Genomic DNA, 23,966 nt, shown 5'->3' with positions numbered 1-23,966 from the left:
CTTTCCATGTAGTACAGAAACCTGTTTAGTCATAAACAGGCATTTGAAATGTTTAATAATGGAATGATTATTAGAGTGTCAAAATTACAATTCCCATTTAAGCCAATTAAATCAAAACTGTGCTTGTAAATAGCTCCAGAAATCTGCAGTACTGCTGGGTGAGGTGAAAGCATGGAGAGTAACTGTGCTGGGGAAGCATTCACCATACACTTAATGAGACTATCTAGATACAGCTGTGTGAATTGGGTGTGAAAAGTAATATTGGATTACATCTGGTAAGGGCTCATTAGGCTTCCTGGTGTCTTTCAGAAAGAAGTTATAGGGGCACTGTCAAATTAAATATGCACCAAAGTTTAAATTGTGAAAATCAGTTTTTTAAAAAAACTGAAGACCTGTACAATTGTTTCCACAATTAAATAATAGTGAAAAGTGTTGTTTTAAACAAACATCCCCATTCAGTATTTCAAAACTACTGCAGCATTAAGAGCCCCAAAGAGAAACTGACCTCACTGATTTTCATTGTCCATGCTGAGAAATACAAAGCAAACAGAGCCAAAATGTTGACAAACTGAATTTTTAAAGGTTTCACTTTTAATATTTTATGAGGCTGTTAGTAAAATGGATAATGCAATGTTTTTCTTTGCCATTTATGCCATAAGTGAAGTGCAGTGGTTGAGTGATTAAGGCACTTGATTATGCTCCTGAAGAATGTGGACTTAAGTCTTGCTCAACTCATGCTGAAAGGCCACATCCAGCTCACCCAGCTGCAAAATGGGTACCTGGTCCACTGGGTTAGGGCAGTCAAAGATGGTTGGACATGATGCTGGCCACAGCACTCTTGCATACCATTGGCTAAGAAACTGATGTGCCTTAACTGTGTCAACCCAATGAGCCATTGGCTCAGAGGAACTTTGACTTATGATGCAAGCTAACACAGTCTTTTACTGAACTGAAGATTCCAAGATACACTGTGCTAATCTACACTTTTATGTATGCTTTATGTCCCAATACAATAATTTCAATAGGCTTCACATCTGGCCATATACAAATGTATTATAAAAGTTGAGACAGTATTTGGAAAAGAAAAATATAAACTTTTTTAAAAGTCACATCACATCCTTAGCAGCAATTAGGATCTCATTGGTATTGAGTTTCAGTCAGCTAGCCTTCAACATTAAAAACATGTAAGAACCATGCAAATCAAATCACATCAAACCTTAATTTCAAAATATTGAGAGAACACGTGCAGAGGAAATTCTGACAGTAATGTCTGGATCAAGAGCTTGCTGAGGTGTTTGTGTGTCTATGCGCTTAACAAAAAAAGTTAAGGGTTAGAGGTGGGGAATTTAAACCCCTTTGAAAGTCAAAAGGTCACAGTCAAATAGTTTTAGATATACAAATCAGACCACATGGAAGAGATTGTAGCTGTATGAAATTCTCAGGGTAAGCATACAGGGTTGCCAAGTTAGTCAGGCCAAAAACAATTGACCACTTTAAAGGGAAAATTAAGTAAATTCTGTCGAGAAATGGAAGTAATCTAACCCATCTCCCATGAGAAGTAAAAAATAATTAATTGCATTCTGTACCTAACATTCTGGTTACACCAGAGGTGGGCAAACTATGGCCCATGGGCCACATCCGGCCCATGGGACAGTCCTACTCAGCCCCTGAGCTCCCGGAGGGGGCGGCTAGTCCCCGGCCCCTCCTCCACTTTCCCCCTTTCCCCGCAGCCACACGGACAGCGCGGATTGCGCCAGCCCACCTCCTAGGCTTTCCAATAAGCCTGTCCTGCCGCTCTAAGCGGCATGGTAAGGGGGCGGGGGTGTGGATAGGGGTCAGGGGACAAGGAGCGGGGGTGGGCTGGATGGGTCGGAGGTTCTAGGGGGACAGGGGGCAGGCTGTTTGCGGAGGCACAGCCTTCCCTACCCAGCCCTCCATACCATTTCACAGCCCCGATATGGCTCTGTGGCCAAAAAGTTTGCCCACCCCTGGTTAGACAGTTATTGGTGACCTGCACTATAAGGAAGAGTAAAACATTAACTAATTCTTTTATATTTAACTATGGAAATATTAAATTTGGTCCTAGCATCCATGTAAATTTGTTTCATAGTGCCACTTCTGCAAGAGAAGTCTTTGGAAATATAACCCTAAGGAAAGGTTTGTCAGACAGGCATGTGACATGACAGTAAAGAGTTATCCTCTAAAGATGCATTTATCTGCAGTTGTGGCAAGAAACATTTATTCTCACGAACTAAAGTATAGTAGTAGGATAGTTTTAAACAAAAAACAGATCAACCAAACATAAAATGGGGGACTAAACTGTATGTTTCCACACATTGCTCTGGCACTCTCCTGAATGGGATTTCCCCCACCTTGTGGAGTGAAAAAGTATTTCACTCTCCATGTTCATAAATTCTTGGCATGGTCTTCAATTTATACAATGAATGCCAAGTGCAAAGGCATGACAAAAATCAGTAGGCACCTAACATTGACAGAAAACTAAGCACCCCATCTGAACGTCTCAAAGATGAGAACTAGATCATCAGGCTGTCTTAGTTTTATTATATACCAATATAATAGTCTGCATACGTGGTCTACAAAAAATAGGACTGGATACATTAGTCACTACTAGTGATCTTTGCAAACTAAAACAATATCACACCAGTAAAACTAAAGCTATAGGTTTGCTAAGCTAAAATCCTGCATGGGTTAGGAAACAATACCCCTTATGCCACAGCACTATAACTAAAGGCCAGCTGCAACACACAAGGATTTCGTCTTCCTCTAGAGTGCCAGCAGTATAGGAATAAAACCTTAACCAACCAATGATCTGACCCTGACAAGTACTGTATCTCTGTGCATCAAAATGTTAAATAAAATGCATAGGAGCATACATAATAAAGCACATATGGCTCCTAATGCAGCTTGAGGAACATAAGCAGTGTTATTAATAGACAGTCTTTCCTCAATGAGGATTAAGAACATAAAAGACTGCCTTGTCAGATTACAGCAATGATCCACTTAGTCCAGTATATTTTAATACTGTATCCTTCCATGAGCCAAATGTTCCCACTGGGGGAAAAAAAAACAGCCAAAAATAAGCCATAGGCCTGACAATTCATGTATGTAATTTTATGCCAGGATGGAATTTTTCTGGGAAGTAACAGGCAAAATGGATTAGGCCTTTGGGAGACAAAAGCATTATGCATAAGTAAAAATGGAGGAAGAATGGTGCTGTTAGAGCACCTACCTGAATCTCAGGAGACAGGTTCAATTCCCTATTCTGCCACAAACTTTTTGTGGGGTAATGGGAGCTACAAACAGAAAATCTGAGCATTTCCCCCAATCTTTTTAGATTCAGCACAACTACAGAAGAGTTTGGCATAGAAACTCCACATTTTCTACAGTCTGTGTGAAACTTGTACCTTTGACTAGTTAGTGTCTGAATAGCTGACAGAATTGTTTGGTTATTAAAAGCAATTTATATGTACAATATGGGCTCTGCCAAACCAAGTACAAGCTGCACTGGAGCTTTGTAGAGAAAAAGAATAAGAACTTGGGTCATTCTAAAAAGATATATGTACACTGCACACTTCTTTCAGCAGCATGTAACATACATACATACATACATGTGTAGCCTCTCAACATGGGTATAAACAACAGTATAGCCAGTGAGGCTCAGCTTAGGCAAGTAGAATCAAGACATGCCTCAATCGTCTATGTACGTACGTGAGTATATACCCTATACCAGAGGTGGGCAAACTACGGCCCGTGGGCCACATCCGGCCTGCGGACCGTCCTGCCTGGCCCCTGAGCTCTTGGCTGGAGAGGCTAGCCCCCGGGCCCTCCCCTGCTGTCCCTCCACCCCACAGCCATGCCACTGCGTGGGCAGCACTCTGGGCAGCAGGGCTGCGTGCTCCTGCAGCGCAGAGTGGCAGCATGTCTAGCTCTGGCTGGGCAGTGCAGCTGCCAGACATGCTGCTTTGAGCAGCATGATAAGGGGGTGGGCAGTTGGGTAAGGAGCAGGGGGCAGTTGGATGGGGCAGAGGCTCGGGGGGGGGGGGGCAGGGGTTCTGGGAGGTGGTGGTCAGCGGACAAGGAGCAGGGGGGGCAGTCGGGGGCAGGGGCCAGACTGTTTGTGGAGGCACAGCCTTCCCTACCCAGCCCTCCCATACAGTTTCGCACCTCAATGTGGCCCCTGGGCCAAAAAGTTTCCCACCCATGCCCTATATGCTCTCTACCTCGCCCAAGCAGTGGCTCTTCCCCACCCCACCCATACTGCTATTTTTAGCCACAGTGTTCTGCTCCTAGAGCCTTTCCCCGCCACAGGAAAAGACTTCTGTGGAAGAGAAAGGCTCTGGCATGCGGAAGGCAGAGGAGAAAGGCTCAGGCAGCTCTCTACTGCAGGAAAAGACTCCAGCAACAGGAAGACAGCAAGGAAAAACTCCACCAGCTCCTTGTTGCTGGAGCCTTTCCTTGTAGCAGGAAAAGGCTTTAGCAAGAGGATTTTCCAGCTGCTTCCCTGCTGCCAAAGCCTTTCCTCACCATAGTGAAAGTCTCCAGCTCCCTGCTGCCGCTGAAGCATTTCCCGGCTGCCAGAGTCTTTCACTGACATGGTGTAGTTACACAAGCAGTGTGGACGAGGCCTGCTTTTCACTGCACGGTGTAGCTACATATTTCCCACACACTGCTGCCAATGGTGTTTAATGTAGACATAGCCTTGAAGATACTGCCCAAGCTGCTTTATGCCTGGCAGCCTGGCTCTCAAATGCCCTGAGTAGATGTAGAAAGTGATTTACAGTGAACACCCACAAACAATTGTAAAGGAAAGACTGCTAAGCTTTTCTAATACAATTTATATATACATACCTCTCCCTGCCCCCCCAAAAAAGCATTACTGATGATTTGCACCAGTGCAGAGCAGTCCTGGGCAGTTCTAAAAGCAAGACCATATCCTGCTCTTCCAAAATTTACCTGGCTAGATTTATTACTCACATATCTAAAAAGGGAAGTATTTGCTCTTAGGTACAAGTAGCAGCAAATTCAAGACTGTATAAAAACAGCTGGAATGTACCCATCTCATCAACTACTTATCTGTTACAATGCTGTTTTAATTGATGATGCTAGTGCTCCAATCACATCTGCTTCTGAGGTGAGGTGTATGTGACATGACAGTATCCTGGTTCACTTCATAATTTTAAGTATGCAGCACAGTAAAAACACCTGTAATTGTACACACCTGGATCTTTAACTTGGATTTACTAAAGCAGATTTAGCCATTTCATTAGCCAAATGAGTTTTTTTGCAGTTACTTATGGGAACTTTTCTAAGTCACAATCTGTTTGTCATCCTCTTGACTTGAAAAATGCTTTCCACAAAGGGATCACTTACAAACCCTTTCTCCAGCGGCTAATTGAGGATGGAGTTTCAGATTTCCAGTGTGGCAATTCTACATCTTGCCAACAGAAAATCATGTGAGCAAAGTTACTTTCCTATAAAGATCCATGGCAACCTCTACAGCTAACTGCAACAGTCAAAATTTAGCTCTTGGAGGGATTGTCAAATGAATGGTGTTTGAAGTGTTCCAATAAGTGGGTAAAGCAAATCAGGGACAAAATAAAAGGAAGATGAGCTCCTTCCCAAATATGAAACCTTTGACTATTTGGATATTTGTGTTTTGACAAGATGATCTTCTGGGAGTAATGTATATTCTGAATAATACATTTACTAACATTTATACTAGATTAATAGCTAAAATATGTTACATTATTCTAAAGCTATAAAGTATTATAATACCCATTACTTGCAGGATAAAGTTTGGTTTTAATGCTGCAGCATATTCCTAGCCCTTTCATAGAATCATAGGACTGGAAGAGGCCTCAAGATGTCTTCTAGTCTAGTCCCCTGCACTCCAAGCAGGACTAAGTATTAACTAGACCATCCTTACAGGTGTTTGTCTAACCTGCTCTTAAAAGTCTCCAATGGTGGAGATTCCACTACATTCCTAGGCAATTTATTCCAGTGCTTAGTCACCCTGAGAGTTAGGGCTTGTCTACACTAGACAGCTTACAGTGGCACCGATGCAGCTACACCACTTTAAGATCACTTGTGTAGCTGCTCTATGCCGACAGGAGAGAATTTTCCCTTCAGCATAATAAAACCACGTCCACAAGCTGCGGCAGCTTTATTGGCATGAGAAACTCCCAAAAGTGGTAGTGTAGACATGGCCCTAGGAAACTTTTCCAAATGTCCAACTTAAACTGCCCTTGCTGCAATTTAAGCCCATTGCTTCTTCTCCTTAACCTCTGCGGATAGAACAATAATTTCTCTCCCTCCTCCTTGTAACAGCCTTTTATGTCCCCCCTCAGTCTTCTCTTCTCCGGACTAAACGACCCCAATTTTTTTTCTTCAATCTTCCCTCATAGGTCATATTTTCTAGATCTGTAATCATTTTTGTGGATCTTCTCTGGACTTTCTCCAATTTGTCCCCATCTTTTCTGAAATGCAGTGCCCAGAACTGGACAAAATACTCCAGATGAGGTCTAATCAGCATGGAGTAGAGCAGAAGAATTAAGTCTCGTGTCTTGCTTACAACTCTCCTGCTAATACATCCCAGAATGAAGTTTGCTTTTTTTTGCGCAACAGTGTTAACCTGTCTGCTCAGATTTAGCTTGTGACCCACTATGACCCTCAGATCCCTTACTGCTGTACTCCTTCCTAGGCAGTCATTTCCCATTTTGTATGTGCACAACTGATTGTTCCTTCCTAACTGGAGTACTTTGTATTTGTCCCTATTGAATTTTATCCTATTTACTTCAGACCATTCCTCCAGTTTGTTCAGATCATTTTGAATTTGAATCCTATCCTCCAAGAACTTGAAACCCCTCCCACCTTGGTTTTTCCACAAGCCAATGAGCCTTCCTAATGAGCCTTCCTGATTGGGCAGGAGAACCTGCAGATTGCAACTTGAGCCTTGCAGTGACAGCAGCACAGCAGGTTCTCAACGGTGAACCATGCCTGCCATTGCACTTATCCTGCTCTTGCCTCAAACCCTTGTTCCAGCCTTGTCTTCCTTCTTCTCCCATCCAGTCTCTGCCTCCCTGCCCAGCTCCCTATCCTGACTCCACTTCCAACTTGGCTTCTTGACCCTGACTTTGGCTTACCCTTTGGCTTGGTGAGCGGATCTTGACTCTAGTTTTGATCTTTGATTTGGCTCCTCAACACTGATCGTAGCTTCACCCTCAGCCCACTACTTGACTCCTACATCTACACTTGCCAATATGCCAAACTGCCACCACAACCACCAGACAAGATCTTGCTCCACTCGTTGGGTAGGCCATGCCCCAGCAGATTATAGTTTGAGCAACCCAAAGAGACCAGACGTAGGAAGCACATGGGCTTAATGACATGGAGGTTCCTTCTAGAACTATCACAGTGGGAGCCCAGCTCACCCTTGTGGGCTTAGGGCTTTACAAGAACAGGAAGTTAGATATTAGTTGTGTTTTACCTTTTATTTTCTTGTAACCAAATTCTCTGACCTGTATGTCTCGATACTTGTAATCACTTACCATATTTCTTTCTGTATAAAATAAACTTGTTTTATTGTTTTATCAAAACCAGTGTGCTTGGAGTGAAGTGTTTGGAAACTACATTTGAGATAAAAGAAAATAATATGCACAAATCCTTTTAATAAAATGACCAACTTTATATGAGCTTTTGTTGTCCATGAGAATACTGGATAGTATAAGATACACATTTCTGGGAGAAAGTCTGGGACTGGGAATTTGAATTACACTGCAGAGCAACACCAGCAAGAGTGGCTAGCCATAGCACTCATACAGTATAGCTGGGAGTAATTTACATGTTAGAGGCTGTGAGACAGCAGACCCAGAGTGGTTGCTCTCACAGCGAAGCGTGTAAAAGGCACTCAAGGCTGGAGAACTGAGGGGACACAGCGGTTCAACAACCTAGATTATACCCTGGGTAATGTTACCCTTACTTCTACAGCAAGGCTTCCACCACCACAGGGATCACTTTTACCTTTCTGAAGGAGATCCCCAATTCTTGGATTTGGGTATGTGACACAACGCTGCCATTTCAGCCACCTTAAGACCAGGAATCTGGTATTTCTGGTGGCCAGCCTTACAAAAAAAGATGTCAAGGACTGTTAGGACATATGATCTCTGCCCCCACACTAGAACACTGCACGAGACCAGTGGACCTTCTCCAGATCCTTCCCACACTGCCATGATCTTTGTCCACCTTTTGATGGACTTCCTTGTGGAGCTGTTCTGCTCCCAAGGCTATTCACTGGTCCTAACAGTTGTGGATCTCCTGACACAAGCAGCCCAGTTCATTCCCTGCCTTGCCCTTTCATTACCCTGTGAAACATGTCTCTTCTTGGACCACACGGTCTGGTACCACAGCATGCCAGAACACATCATCGTTTCTGATCAGGATGCCCAGTTAGTCTCCTGATTTGGCAGGAATTCCTCCATCTCAATGGTACCCACCCCACCCCGAGACTGATGGCCAGACCAAAAGAGTCAACCAGACACTGGAACATTACCTTCACTGTTTCATGAAATTTTCACCAACATGATTGGGTTCCCGATATGCCTAGTGGAATTCACTTACAATAAGCAACCCACACCTTTATCCGGCAAAGCATGGTCTTTGCAAACTTTGGTTTTCATCCCCAGTTTCCTACTGAACTATAAGAAGGCCCCTCCATTCCGGCAGCCACAGCCTTGGTCCTCCATACCCAACAAATTAATCAGGAGTTATGGCATAATTTGGCAGCTGGCAAGAAGCTTACAAAAGCTATGTCAGTCAACATCAACAAGTCACCCCAGACTTAAATGTAGATGATAGGTGTGGCTCTCCACCCAGAACTTGAAGCCAACCTGTCTCTCTGTCACACTTGACCACAAGTACTTTGGCCCCTTTCATATCTCTCAGAAAATAAATCCAGTGACCTTCAAACTCTAACGCCTGAACTCCTTCAAGATGTCTACCTTCTCAAATCATTCATCAATGAACCCTTCCCTGGACAGATGGATCCACCCTTGATCACTATGGGGGGTGGTGAATAGGAAGAGTATGAGGTCCACCAAATCCTTAATTACAAGATGGGTCAGGCAAGTTCTACTACCTAGTAGACTGGAAGGGGATATGAGCCAGAGGAGCAATCCTTGGAGCTCAGAGTAAACATCCACACTCAATCCCGTTACAGGAATTTCACTACTGACACCCCAACAAACCAGAACCAAGGGACCCTAGAAGGAGCCCTAGGGGAGGAGGCAGTATAAAGAAGCACAGCTAGCAACCCAGCAGGGCTAGATAACCCAGAAAGCTCAGCTTGGCCCAGTGAGCCTTCTCTAAACAGCCATGATGCTTCTTGATTGGGCAGGAGAGCCTTCTGCCTACTAATTGAGCATTGCAGGACCACAGCAGTCTGTCAGTGTGTACAACACCCATAGCTGCACTTGCTCTGTTCCTGCCTCCAGCCCTTATTCCAGCCCTGACCCCTCTATATTCCAATCTAGTCTTTCCTTCCTGCCTTGCTCCCAATCCTGACTCTGGTTCCAACCTTTGGCTAAGCTTCTCAACCCTGACTTCAGCTCACCCTTCAGCTTGGTGTCCTGACTAGTTCTGACCCTGGACTTGGCAACCCTGATTCCACCTTCACTCCCAGTCTGGTACCCGAGTCCTGGATCTGCAAACACTCACTACTCTGAACTGCCACCAAAGCCACCAGATAAGGTCCTGCTCCATCCACTGGGTACATCACCCATGCCCCTGTAGCTTACAGTCATGGTCACTCAAACCAAGTCCTCATACGGGTAGAAAATATATGATTTATAAAATTAGCTTTGTGTTTTTTTAAACCATTTTTACACAAATATTTTATATAGTTATTTAACTTTTTAAGGGCTTGTGTTAGCCATACTTAAGAATCAATTGACATCCACTGCATAATATTAGTCAGTTATGAAACACTTGGCATCAAGTCCCTTCAATCTGATGAGACAGTTTTGAAGCACACTGGTGATTTTATGCTTTGAAATTCTTTAAAATAATCCCCAACAGATGTCTGTAAATAGTAACATGACAAAACGTTAACGGTCCAATTTAAAGTTACAGAAAGAAAAAGAATTTAGAAACTGGTCCAAAACACCATATTTAATTCTTCATTATTACAGGGCACTTGGTAATGGGTGATCTCATGGGCCAAGATTTTCAAAATTAGCAATCAATTTAAACTAATTTGTCTAATATTCAAACATGCTGAGCACCCAACAGCTTCTACTGGCCTCAGTAGGAGTTGCTGGATGTTAACATATTTAGAAATAAAAAACAGGTGACTAATTTTAATCTCCTAATTTGAAAATATTGGCCTTCTTATGTACAAACTATGTAGTATCTAGACATGTTAGAGAAGTACTGAATTTCAGTTTCAACCCTGAATTTTTGGAGAGCTGTACAATACCAAATCCTGTGAGAGTGCAATGAGAGCCCTTGCATGAGTAAGGTAGACAGGATCAGAGCTGGTTCTCAGTGAGGGCTAGTGGGGTGGTTGTCTTGTAACCACAGAACTTGACCAAATTAAACAGCAGCCATTTTAGGTGTATTTAGTCACCCCTGATTAAAAGCAGATCACTACATAACTAGAAATAATTATCAGGACTCTCATAGGCAAAGCCAAATTGCTGCAGTTGCAGCTTTTCTAATCAGAATGGGAGGAGGGGAAAGGAGTTAGCAGACCATAAGCATGGAAGAGAGTAAATGGATAGTGACCTTGGTTTTGAGTGCCCCTGACATATAAAAGTTTTATTATTATGATTAAAAATGCTTTGCTGATAAGAGATAACGAGCAATTTGTTGAAGCTAGGAGAATTGGTGACCCATTAGGGGTTACTACGAGTTGTGTTTTGAGAGTTAGATATAAACGATTAAGTAAAAGTAAATATCTCGGAGCAGTCCAAGGGAGCTTTTCTTCGGGCCAGGAGCTGACATCTAAACTCCCCATCAGCTGGCTGGAAGGAGGGTCCCTGGAAGCCTGGCTGCTGATCACTTGAAATCATCACAGACTGTGGCTAACTAATGTTTGGGGTGCTCTGAACCTACTGCTACAGGATATATAGCATGTGTGTGCTTGAGACCTAATAAAGTAGTTTTAGGTAAAAGCACTCTGGTCCGGATCAAGCATTTCTCAGATGGAGGTGCTGTATGCCCACTGATTTATTCCTGACACCGCCTGGAGAGAAACAGTTAAGTTACCAATGCTTTGGGTTCAGAAAACCCTGGGTAACAGTCCTGACCACCAACCTCCAGGGAGTGCCATACTATTGCACCACTCTGCTTAATTGGTGTGCAAAAATGCCTGCTGTTTTTGCTCTGCTCATTGGCCAGCAGTTCCCATCCCATCCCCTCCACTGATTGGCTATGGTGTTTCGGTTTGTTTACCACTAGAGGTGGGTGGGGAAGATTGAAAACGTTTTCCCCCCGGCTAACAAAATGAGTAGACCTAGTCCTGGGTAAGATGTAGCCCTTAGTATTTAAGCAGGCATATTTAGCAAATGAAAGGGCCTCATTTAAAAGTTCCAGAACGACAGCCATGTTATGGGGCAAGAAGAAGGGGTCGGGAGCAAGCCTTATACCCCAAAACAGGCAGGAGCAGAGATAATGTCTCCAGGAACATTAGGAGTAGCAAATTCACAGACGACCTTAGATACTGTATTCCTTTAGAACCCAGCACCGGCTTCCGAGCATTTGGTGGTGCTCTGGCTGCTGAACTACAGCTTCTGTAGCCCAGTCCAGCTTCCACTCAAGTCAGCAGAACAATTTCCATTCACTTCAACAGAAGCTGGATCAGGCACCTGCTGTGTTGGAATGCTTAGGACGGAAGGTGTGTCCATCCCCCACCCTCATTCTGCACCAGTAATGTGGCCCCACTGTACATGTAAAAAGTTTTCCAATGTTTTTCCATAGCCTCTATTAAACTTAGCAATATTTACAAGTATCTATTTAATCAAATTTTAACTGATGCTATTTGAAGTCTTAAATGAAGAATGACTAGCTGGCCTTTGTGTGAAAATTTTTGCAGTACATCAATCTCTGCAGATCATTTGATGCTATGTGAGTATGTGGTCTTTTTCCTAATATAGGCTCCCATCCTGGAAGGAGATGAGTGAACAGTCAGGCCCCGTGCCTATACAGAGTCCAACTGAAGCCAACACGGGTCTCTGCAGGCATAGCTGTTTGCCTGCCTGCATGTCGTTACAGACTTAGACATGGGAAAAAGAAAAACAGTAAAAATGCAGATGTGTATGTCTTTCATAACCATTTATCCTGTGGGATAAGACAGAAAGATGGGTCTACAGGTTGCAGGTAGAGCTAATTAAGACTGAATATTTATATTTTATAGAGATAGCTATAGATTAATATTAGCTAATTTACAAAGAGATTTTTCTAGGAATACTTAAGTTGAAAAGTAGCATTAAACATTATGATTGCTAAGGGCTTAACCAACTTTCCACTATAGGCTGGATCTTGCCAACCCGTCTTGAAAAGCTTTTTCCACTTCAAACTTTTGCATGCTTCCATGGACAGAAGAGAAATTTGATAAAATAGGAGAAGTCAGATGAGTGTGGAAAAGTGTGTGTATATCTTATTTACAAATAAGCTCCTATATAATGCTCTATGCACAATTATATGTACAATGAAGACCTTTAAAGGTCAAGTGTCCTTTTGTGGTCCTTCCAACCCATCAGTATTTTTGTTTTGATTGTCGTAGCATAGGCCAAATATTCCACTCATACAGATAGTCCCAACTGACTTCACTGCTCTGCAGTCAAATGATTTGGCCTAACAACTTCTCCTAACTTGATTTATGCAGATCTTGGCATGATCTAGTGACTTAGTACTTTTGAGAAATGGAGCTGCATATATTGGAAGTTATTCACTGCTGAGTTAGGACTACCTCTCTCTCATACTCCCAGTTAGACAGCTGTTGGCAGCTGGAGAAGAACAGTGACGCCTGTAGTAAGATGAGGCCCTGAAACAAACCCTTATATCAGAGTCCCGGTATGAGGCCTAAGGCCTGAACTAAAATAATTGTCAAGACTTTGCTAACAAAGCAAAGTTAACCTGTGAGCCAGAGGCAGGCCCTGCTCACAGACGCTGGCAAGGCAAGGGCTGATGTTGCAAAAATACATACCTAAAAGGTACTGGACACTAGAGATACCAGGACGCTCCGATACTTGCACATTCCACACACATACCAAGGAACAGGCTGACCCATCCTAAAGACGGGGCAAAAGGGTAATATGATGGATAAAACTGTTTTGTTTGAACCAACATGTACAAGGGGAGAGGCGGCACCTTGCTACGTAGAGGGGTTGCACCTCAATACGTCAGGAGTGATGTGTAACATGTTTGTACCAGTGTACAAGAATACATCCCTGGGGCAGTGTCTTTGTCTGGCCTAGGAGGCAGTGAACTGTCCCACCACTGACTGAGCTGTGTCCATTGTCAGGGGGCACATATTTGTAGTATGACCTGTAGAGTCTGCAAGGAACTATTAAGCATTAAGAAAAGAAAAATGAAGTGCTTTATAAATAAGAGACTGGTCAAATACACCTCAACCTACAATATATGGATAATTAAGTTAACAAATCAGCTAAAAACCACTAGCTGGACCAGGATAAACTCATTTAATTTCAACTTGGTTACTGTGTAAAAACTGTATTATTGCTGTACTACTGTATTATCATTGTACTGGTTTATTATTGCTGTACAACAACATTTACAATGTGCATAACCTTGCTAAACTGGTTTACCACCACACAGGTAAAAATCAACAAACGACTAGCTGTTGCAGCTTCAGACCAGGTCAGCATGGGGACAGACCCATTTTCCCCACCCCAGGTGACTGGAAAAGAGAGGAGACTATTTAGATCAGTGGTGGGCAACCTGCGGCTCATCAGGGTAATCCACTGGCAGGCCATGAGACAGTTCATTTACATTGACAGTCCACAGGCACACCTGCCAGCAGCTCCCAGTGGCCACAGTTTGCTGTTCCCAGCCAATAGGAGTTGTGGGAAGCGGCAGACAGCACGTCCCTGCAGCCCGCACCGCTTCCCGCAGCTCCCATTCACCAGAAATGGCAAACCACAGCCACTGGGAGCTGCGGGTGGCCATGCCTGTGGATGGTCAATGTAAATGAACTGTCTCGCGGCCCACCAGCAGATTACCCTGACAGGCCGCCCATCACTATTTAGATCCATGCTGCTTCAGGAAAAGCCCTCTTATCTGGACCAGGTGGAGCAGCCCCCATCCTCCCACCCACAGAAAGAGTTAGATACCAGGTAATGCCCACAGCAGCTCATGGCAAAACATTACTTGCTCCTTTCTTCGGGGACAGGGAAGGAATTGTTTTCCTCGCGACCAGATTGGCCAAGTCGATGTGGGGTTTTTTCACCTTCCCTACAGTGTGTTCGGGGCTTAGCTGGGGCAAACATGAAATTGGGGTTAGGCTGCAATGTTACAACTCTCGACATAAGCATGGGGCCAAGTCCAGTGCAGGTACTTCATACGGAAGTGATACAGTCATCAGATAAAATGGATGGGCAAAGATTTAAATGAGGAATTGTTTGGTTTTGGTTTTTAAAGGGGCAGAAATGGGGGTGGAGGGCTCCTATGGCAGGGGGACAAATCCCCTCTTCCTTTATAGCCCCTCTTAACCTGCATTCAAGGAGGGGTGGTTAGGTCCCAGCAGCATGTTGGCTGGGGACCAGGATAGGTAAAAGGGGAGGGCTGACTGCAGCCACATCCTGGGTATATGTAAATGATTATGGAATTATCTGCACCATACACTTATCTTGCAGGTACTTTGACATTTAGGAATAAAGTTGAGGCCTAATTAAACCACATCCAGTTTCTCGTCCTTCTGGCACAGCCGGACAATTCTGCACTGCTAGTTTTTCCATCATTCCGCCCCTCTCAAATACTGCTTCTCCTTTTCAACCAGCTGAGAGAAAGGAATCTCCTTTAAGATTACAATGGCACTATCAATTGGCTGCCAAAAGATGCTGTGAGCCTCTGGGATAAATTGCAGCTTACGTTTCACATCAGCATCACCACTGCAACATCTGTTTATTATTATAATTATTTCTGAACTGACATGTAAACGCCTGAAGTAGTGTTCTGTCAGGTCTCCTGGGTGGCAGTGCAGAGTGAACCCGGGCCCAGCCCCACCTTTTTCCAGTATAAAAATGTTGATTAGCTGATTCTCAAAAAATATTTGGGATTTATGTTCTCTGTTGACAAGCTCACATTCACCTCTATTACATGATCAAGGCACAGCAAGGAGAGGACTAGAGCTGCCTGTGCACAGCAGAGAGGTAGCTGGTGGGGGGGAGGGGGGCGGGGAGACAAACAATCTCAGTTTCAGCCATTTACTCGCTCACTTGTATACAGCTAAGTTCTTTCAACTGAAAAAATCATTAGCAAAACATCTCTCGTTTAGTTTACAAGAAGAATGAATTTATATACCCACGGGGAAAAAAAAAAACAACAATTTAGGCTACATGTCTCTGGATCAATGACTAGCATTACTACAGCCTCTGCTACGGAAAAGCTAAATCCAAGCCAAGGGCTCAAGGCCCATATCCAACATATTTGCAGAGGCCCTGTCAGGAAAATTGTTCCATGAGGCCCCTGAATGACACATACTGTGGTGAAGTTACTGGGCCAACTCCACTAAGTCCTATCCCTGCACCTTCAGTTACTGAAGAGAACAGAGTAGCAACTACTTCTCACTGCTATAGTTTGAGAGAATCTTTGGAGGAAATTAGCACAATATAGAAGAAGGATGCAAAAAGCATAATTCAAGCAACACGTAAATACTATACACCTGTAGCTTACGCCTGCACGCTGTAAACTATACCTGGTCTTAGGGCTACCGTTGGCCCTTCATTTATTCTCTTTATACATCCAGGCTACTATCAGTCCTTGCAGCTTCTTTCCTCACAAGACATTCAATATATTCAAGAGAGAGTTGTCTACCTTTCTGTACCAACACCTAAAGTTGTTGTTCATATCCCAGTCATCCCCAGCTTTGATTACTGCAGCCTTCTCCTCTTGAGCTTCCCAGCACGATTGCTGTCCTCCAACCAATGCAAACTTATCTCCTGCCTACAGTATCATGTTTCAACTTGTTGGCAGGGGCAGAGTTGTGCAGGACAGCAATGGTGAAAACATCTCAGATCCTCTTTCTTACTGGGTCCTCCCCTTGCTTTTTTCAGTTCACAAACAACGTCAACTTCAATCCCTTAGTTTCCTTTCCCCATCTGTGTTTTTGAGCCTCTTCACTGCTGATCTCTGCACATAGGATGACATCCAGTCCATGGAGGTAGCTACCTTCTCATTCAAATCCCCTCTAAAGATGCGCTTCTTCTACAAGACCCACAATAGCCCATGTCACACCAATACTCTTTCTACCCCAGCATTAAAGTCAAATGAACTATGCTCATTTACACCAGCTGAGGATCTGGCTCTAAAACTTTACTCACTATACCTGCATGCTGGAATTAGGAATGTGTAACCTTATGTAACTACTCCACTCTAACACCCATGTATGTAGTATTAATTTAAATGATAAAATAGGGGCTGGTAATGGATTGTTTATTATTCACATTTTGTTAATTCCTACAGGTCCCAACAAAGAACAGGGCCGCATTGTGGTGGATATGTATCAATGCTAAGAGACAGTCCCTGCCCCGAAGGGCTTACAGTCTATATGGAGAAGAGCCACAAGCGGTGGAAGAAAGTATTATTGCCCCCATTTTACACAGACAGGGACTGAAGCACCCATAAAGTGATTTACCCTAGGTCACACAGGAAATCTGTGAGGGAAACCAGGAATACAACTCTGATCTCTTGATTTCTAGTCCAGTGTCTAAACCCAAAAACCCTCTAACTCCTCTAAGGGTTTTCACTTCCAGGATGCCAGCACAAGTCAAGCCTTCAGGCGGGTAGCAAAAGAAAGTCATTATCTTCCATTAGGATTATTAAATGGGATGAATAAAGTCAGTTGTGGCATGTCTATCTACTAGGAACTGGACTGAGACTATCAGCACAATTGGCATCAACTGGCCATTTCAAAAGTATCCAGGGACTAAAGGAGAATAAGAACTAAAACTACCCTCTCACTCTTAAAAAGAAAAGGAGTACTTGTGGCACCTTAGAGACTAACCAATTTATTTGAGCATGAGCTTTCGTGAGCTACAGCTCACTTCATCAGAAGTGATGATGAAGTGAGCTGTAGCTCACGAAAGCTCATGCTCAAATAAATTGGTTAGTCTCTAAGGTGCCACAAGTACTCCTTTTCTTTTTGCGAATACAGACTAACACGGCTGTTCCTCTGAAACCTCTCACTCTTGGGGAATGTCTATGCTGCAACAGCAACCGGTCCATGCCAGCTGATCTGGGCTAAGGGACTCATCAAATGCAGTGTAGGAGTTCAAGCTCAGATTGTATCATGGGCTTTAGGACTCTCCTACCTTGCAGGATCCTACACTTCAAGCTGAACGTCTACACCACAGCCCCTTAGTCCAAGCCGAAGCCAGCTGGCACAGGATAGCGGCAGGTTTTTAGTTGCACTATAGACATACCTTTGGAGAGTTTTCTTCCAGGTTAGGAATTAGTCATACTGATGAGGCAATACTGGAAAACTAGCACTATTCACCTATTCTGTGAGAAAAGTTTCAGTTTCCAGAGCCATCAGTCGATTTTATTTTTTAAAGAGGGCTTTTGGGGGGTTTTTTGGGGTTGGTTGTTTTTGTTTTTTTTTTTTTACAACAAACATGGTTTTGTTTAAAATGTCTCTACTATAATTACATCCTAAATATATCCGTTTCAAAACGATGCAGCTCCTTCACCAATACACTGTTCACTTCTCTATGAGTTTCTAATTTTCTTCTATTGTATATTCAAGTCATAATTGGAAGCACTTCCAGAAAAAGCAGACAAGAGTCCCTTAAATATGAATTCCTCAGGTGTTACATGTAGTAACATTAAACCTGAACCCTCCTCCATTAATTTGCTTTCTTCTGCTTTAAGGTTTTTTTGGGGACTGCTCAAGTCTGATGAGGCTATATAATTAAAGGTTTTACTTTCTTAACTACTCCCACTTCTCTTTTTTCAGGAGTAATAGGGAGGGGATGAGGAGGAAGGTGACAGTAAGGGATTCTCTTAAGTGAATTCTTTGGCCTTCTTGGATGCCTCTAGTCCCTAGCATTTTAAAGGCTCGTTTAGTCTGCTAATATCTCTGGGTGTCTTGCTGATGGCATTTCCTCTTCATTAAGTGCTATTCCTTTACTGTGAATGCTTAGTTCAACACAGGGAGCATGACCTTTCATAAACTGATGTGGTCTGTTGCAGTCTCTTGGAAGAGCAGGCATTAAAAAGACCAGCTCTTATTTGTTTAGAACTTTACTAGATGACTCAAACAGAAAAAAAGATGGATTGTTTCTCTTGAACTAGCCTGGTTGGTTTACTCCTACACACAGTGCATCTATTTTCTCCCTCCCTGCTTCCCGCCCTATGACCATTCTAGCTCTTATTGGCTCTAACCAGTCATCAATATTTTTCCTTTTTTGTTCTCTTCTGATCAAAGTCTCTAATCATCTAAAACTGACTCCTCCCCCAATATTTCATTATGATGCATGTTTCTCCAGTCATTGTGGAGACATTTTCAGGTGAGTGACAGAAGACTGCAAAAAAGATCAGCCTACTTCATAGGCTCATCATAAAGCACCTCCTAAACAAAAATTGTGAAAGAAGACTCAAACATTATTCTATATACAAATGGAAAAATCCAGTCCTGGCCGTGGTTCTTCCTGAGACAAGATCACAGGCTCACAAAAAGAAGAAAAAGAAAAAGAAACACACACACACAAAACCAGCTTCCAGCCATGAAACTCATGCTCCAGGTTACATTCTCGCCCCCGCCCACCTTCATAACTGCGGTTCATAGTTCTTAGCTCTTCAGAAGAGTTTCTGCAGGGAACACAAAAGAACTCCAGACATCATCTCACATGCCCCACCCTGTCTCCAAAGCGAAGTAAAAATTTAAGAAGCAAATGATGGGTGGCCTTCATTTTCCCTTTCTGCATGAGTTCTTAGGATTAGAAGGATCACTAAGACCTAGAGGCGGTTGACTTCAAGGTAAGAGCTAAAACCCTAATCAATTTAATTTTCCTCAATCAATATTTTGTATCCCACCAGATAGTCATCTGTAACAGTTATGATTGTATAGTAATGGATCTGTTAGTTCAAATGATGCTACATGAGTAACATTTTACACTGAGAATTAGTGAGTCATGTTAACATATAAAGACACATTTCTTTACTACTGTGTTACAGCATCCTCCTAGGTAAATCCCTTTTCTTGTCAGCAGCCAGGGGCATAAATCCATAAGCAGACAGAAGTAAGGGCTTTAAAAATTTTAAACATCAACAAAAATACACACCCTTGAAATATGAACACTTCTAAAAGCTCTGGTGACCAGAATAAATCCAAGGGTTTAAATAAAAAGTAAGTTACCCAATTTTTGAAAGGTTTCAGAGTAACAGCCGTGTTAGTCTGTATTCGCAAAAAGAAAAGGAGTACTTGTGGCACCTTAGAGACTAACCAATTTATTAGAGCATAAGCTTTCGTGAGCTACAGCTCACTTCCTCAGATGCATATCGTGGAAACTGCAGCAGGCTTTATATATACACAGAGAATATGAAACAATATCTCTTCCCACCCCACTGTCCTGCTGGTAATAGCTTATCTAAAGTGATCATCAGGTGGGCCATTTCCAGCACAAATCCAGGTTTTCTCACCCTCCACCCCCCCACACAAATTCACTCTCCTGCTGGTGATAGCCCATCCAAAGTGACAACTCTTTACACAATGTGCATGACAATCAAGTTGGGCTATTTCCTGCACAAATCCAGGTTTTCTCACATCCCCCCCACCCCCATACACACACAAACTCACTCTCCTGCTGGTAATAGCTCATCCAAACTGACCACTCTTCAAGTTTAAATCCAAGTTAAAACAGAACATCTCGGGGGGGGGGGTAGGAAAAAACAAGAGGAAACAGGCTACCTTGCATAATGACTTAGCCACTCCCAGTCTCTATTTAAGCCTAAATTAATAGCATCCAATTTGCAAATGAATTCCAATTCAGCAGTTTCTCGCTGGAGTCTGGATTTGAAGTTTTTTTGTTTTAAGATAGCGACCTTCATGTCTGTGAAATTTTTGAAATATCCTACTGAACTAGCCTGTCCCACAGCAATTACATATTCCAACTGGCTAACATTTAACAAAAAGTACAGAAATCAGACGACATCCTCCCTCACCACCACTCTCTTTATTTATGCCCATTTCTTTCCTACCCTAAACTCCTGCCCTCCTAGGGGCCACTGACTATATGGATTACAGTATTCCCAAATGCTCCTTGTTATTTAAAAAAGGAGGCAAATTATACTTCTACAGGACATCATTTTTAAAATGATAATGTAATGTACTAAATTTCTACCCATGGTTTTGAACAAGTCTCTTTACCTCCCACTCCTCACCTGTAAAATAGGTACAATAATACTTGTCAGCTTCACAAGGGGGCAGTCAAATGTGTGTAAAGGGCTTTAAATTGAAGTGCCAGAGAAGTTCTTACTTATTTCATGCTTTACTTGTGAAAATGATTTGTGGTTGCTGAGTCAAGTTTAGAGTGATTGCATGATATTGCATATAAATTTAGATGGCAAGGACTATCTTTTGCGAAAAGTTTCTCAGTTGCCTAGTATAATAAAACCCCTACGCTATTTGGAGCCTCTGGGCACTGTTTGTATTACAAATTAACAACAGACTGCCTCTTGTGTCATTGCAGGTAAACTGATTGCATCATTTAAAGCCTAAAGGTCAAAACCAAATAGGGAAATCTGAGTCATTTTAATACAAGTGTATCTTATTCAGTACTGTTCTCTGGTGTGAAAGCTAGACTCAAGCCAGGACCAAGTTGCCAACAGAATTTTCCCAATGCAACTTTAGTTGATTTAAAACAAATTAAAATTACATTAAATTTGTTAGTGTATAAACACTGAGCATATAAACAAATGCTTAAAGTTGATTAAGAACTTCACTTCAAAAAGGAAAGGCAAATAATGGGCTGTGTTTTATTTATTCCAGTTAATTTAGTATTTAGTGATGTAAAATGGTGGAATGACTCAGCAGAATTAAGCACAGTTGCAGTAGCCAAAGCATTAGTGTTTAACTAGTAATACAAATTAACACAAAGTTAAAGTTTTCCTAGTTTGGGCTTCAAGTCCGTCTTTAACATTTGGATACAGATCCCTGCCTCCTTCACAGCCTTCTCCTTATGCTATTTCCCAAGCAGCTATTCTTATAGACCTCAATTCTGGGAACACCTATGCACATGCTAAGCTTTACAGAAGAGTAGTTCTTTAAGAAGTCAACGTGACTACTCGTATCTAAATTTTTAAGCACATGTTTAAAGTATATCCCAAATCTTTTGAGCACTATTTTTACCATGCATTTTTCCAAACCCCTTTGTGGGTTCTTAAGTGTTTTCAAAATAAACCTATACAACCAACAGTAATGAAGGTAAACTGAGACCCAAGACAAACAACAATATTTCAGAAGACAGAGGAAGCAAAGAGTAATTTTTTTTTAAATGGTGATATGAAGTGCCCCTTCCCCACAACTGCAGCAGAAAGCAGCAGCAAACAACAGTTTAGTACTGGAAGTGAAGAATACGTCAGTTCTATTATTGAGTGCTGCCTGCTGACAGTGCGCTCCATAAGGCACAAAGAATATACCGTAGAAGATCAGAAAGGGTATTCTACTGTTCTAAACTCCTGTGCTGTTACACAGCTGTTGCTTTCACTTTCAGTGTTTAAGGAACCCTTCATGAATTAAAAACAAATAATGAGCATCTTCTCTCTTTTGATTGTCCGTATCTGTCTACATTTTAAGTTCTTCAAAGCACAAAGTGTCTTATCTCTGTCTTGTGAAGTGCAATGTAAACGTGCATGGTTGAAAAATATTTTACAACCTCCATTAAGAAATGCTAAAAATAACATTTATTTGAATTATGAAATCCATGAACACATGCCATGTACACATAGCAAACCTTCTTCCTGTAGTGTTGCCAAGGAGCACATTCACCATTCTGGACTGAAGCTTTGCCACCATACCTTTCAATGCTTGTAACACTGAGCCAAATGACAAGATCTCCAGTTATCTGATTTTTCTCATAGGCTTTAAGCAACTCTAGAGAATGGTATCAGAAGTGACTTGATAGTATAAAAACATGCCCCCTGTCCTAATGACCCTAAAATCTAGTTCTGACACTGAGGTGATAAACAAGTTTAGGGTGATTGAGAGAAATCTTGCAGAGGTCATTATTGAAAGGCTGAGCAAAAGTCGTGCATTTTGAGGAGGGATTTGAAGATTGAGATCATTTGCTACACAGGAAGCTAGACGTAGCAGCAAAGATAAAGCAACCTGGAAGAAGGCAGTAGCATGTGGGAGAAAGAGAACAGAAGTGAGAAGTAATGAGAACAGGAGGAGAAATAGGTAGTGTAGAATTCTGCAAGGCCTTGAAGGTAATAAGTGTAAGGAGTTGAGAACAAACTGGTGTGGGGTGAGACGAAACACAGGGAGACTAGAGAGAAGAAGTTTGCTGTAGAAGAAGTCGAGATGGTGAATACACTAGACATAGGTTTTAGCATTACAGATGGACATGAAATACTGGATTTTAGAGATGCCATGAAGAATAAAAGTAAACAGAAATTGGTGAGAGGGATGGAATGAGACATTCAGGTTACAACTCTGGAATATGGCAAGGATGGAGGAGTTAGTGATGGCAATGGGAAAGGAAGTAGCATGATCTGATAAGGAATAGATCCTATTAGGAATCACAACCTTTAAAGTTGTTGACCCTGATCCTCAGGATCCCACCGATCTATGTTCATCATAGGACATGGAGGAGAGGAGATGGCGGCTGACTATACATCACACCTGTGTGTTACTGGATTCCCCAAGGCTAAAAGTGAAACCATCTTATAATGGCCAAGAATCCAGTCCTTTAATGGCTATTTAAAACCCCCACACACTACAGTATTTCACTCCTGGGCATGGCAAGCAGAAGGATAACATTGGGAACTCTCCCTTCCTGAAACTTAAATGCTCCTCATCTATTTTTCCCCTCCTATCAAGCTGCATATCCACCCTATGACAACATTTAAATAATGGTCTCACAGGGGAATACTGCTAGCTGTAAATGATCAGGCCAACAACTTTCAATCACTACCGACTTGGACAGAACATGAACCAGAGCCCAGAAGATGAAAGGCTTCATAAGCCATCAGTTTACTAAACCACCCCTGCACTTTTCTGGGAGTATCTACGTTTCTCACAGGTGTTTAAAGTTGAGTGCACCATACTGTCAAACTCCCAGAATGTGGAGTAAAATTAACAATGCACTGTTTTTCCTTCAGATTTGTAGTAAAACTCTGAAATACAGCCCCACCTTGAGTCCTGAGCTGAATCATGAAAGTAGCAGAATACATTCTGGGACTCATCTGGTCTAGGCAGCTGTTGGAGAACAAGTCAGCAAGGGGTTCATATCAGACTGTAAACATTACATATGGATCAGGATATTGTAATGTGTCTGATAGACTAATGTTTCCCTATTTCCCAAAGGCATGACACTAAGGGACTATTCTAATGTATTATGGCATCCCAGAACTGGTAACTGACTAGGAGATCACATACACTGGGGACACAAGCGGTGCTGGGACTCAGTCCCAGCAAGATCAACTGAGCCAAGCAAACACTGAGAAACGTGACTCAGGTAGGTGTTGTGATGGGATCCCTGGGGTGCAGC

The 23,966-nt window shown here is 42.5% G+C and overlaps 1 protein-coding gene across 1 annotated transcript in view; it reads right to left on the bottom strand.

The window, feature by feature from the left end:
* The window catches only part of FGF2 (fibroblast growth factor 2), a 62,475-nt gene that overhangs the window by 21,680 nt on the left and 16,829 nt on the right, over positions 1–23,966 (bottom strand). The window lies entirely within an intron of this gene.

Source organism: Lepidochelys kempii, chromosome 4, assembly GCF_965140265.1.
Source record: "Lepidochelys kempii isolate rLepKem1 chromosome 4, rLepKem1.hap2, whole genome shotgun sequence".
Taxonomy (NCBI): domain Eukaryota; kingdom Metazoa; phylum Chordata; order Testudines; family Cheloniidae; genus Lepidochelys; species Lepidochelys kempii.
Note: the sequence above shows the minus strand (reverse complement) of the source record. Positions and strands in the feature narration are given on the sequence as shown.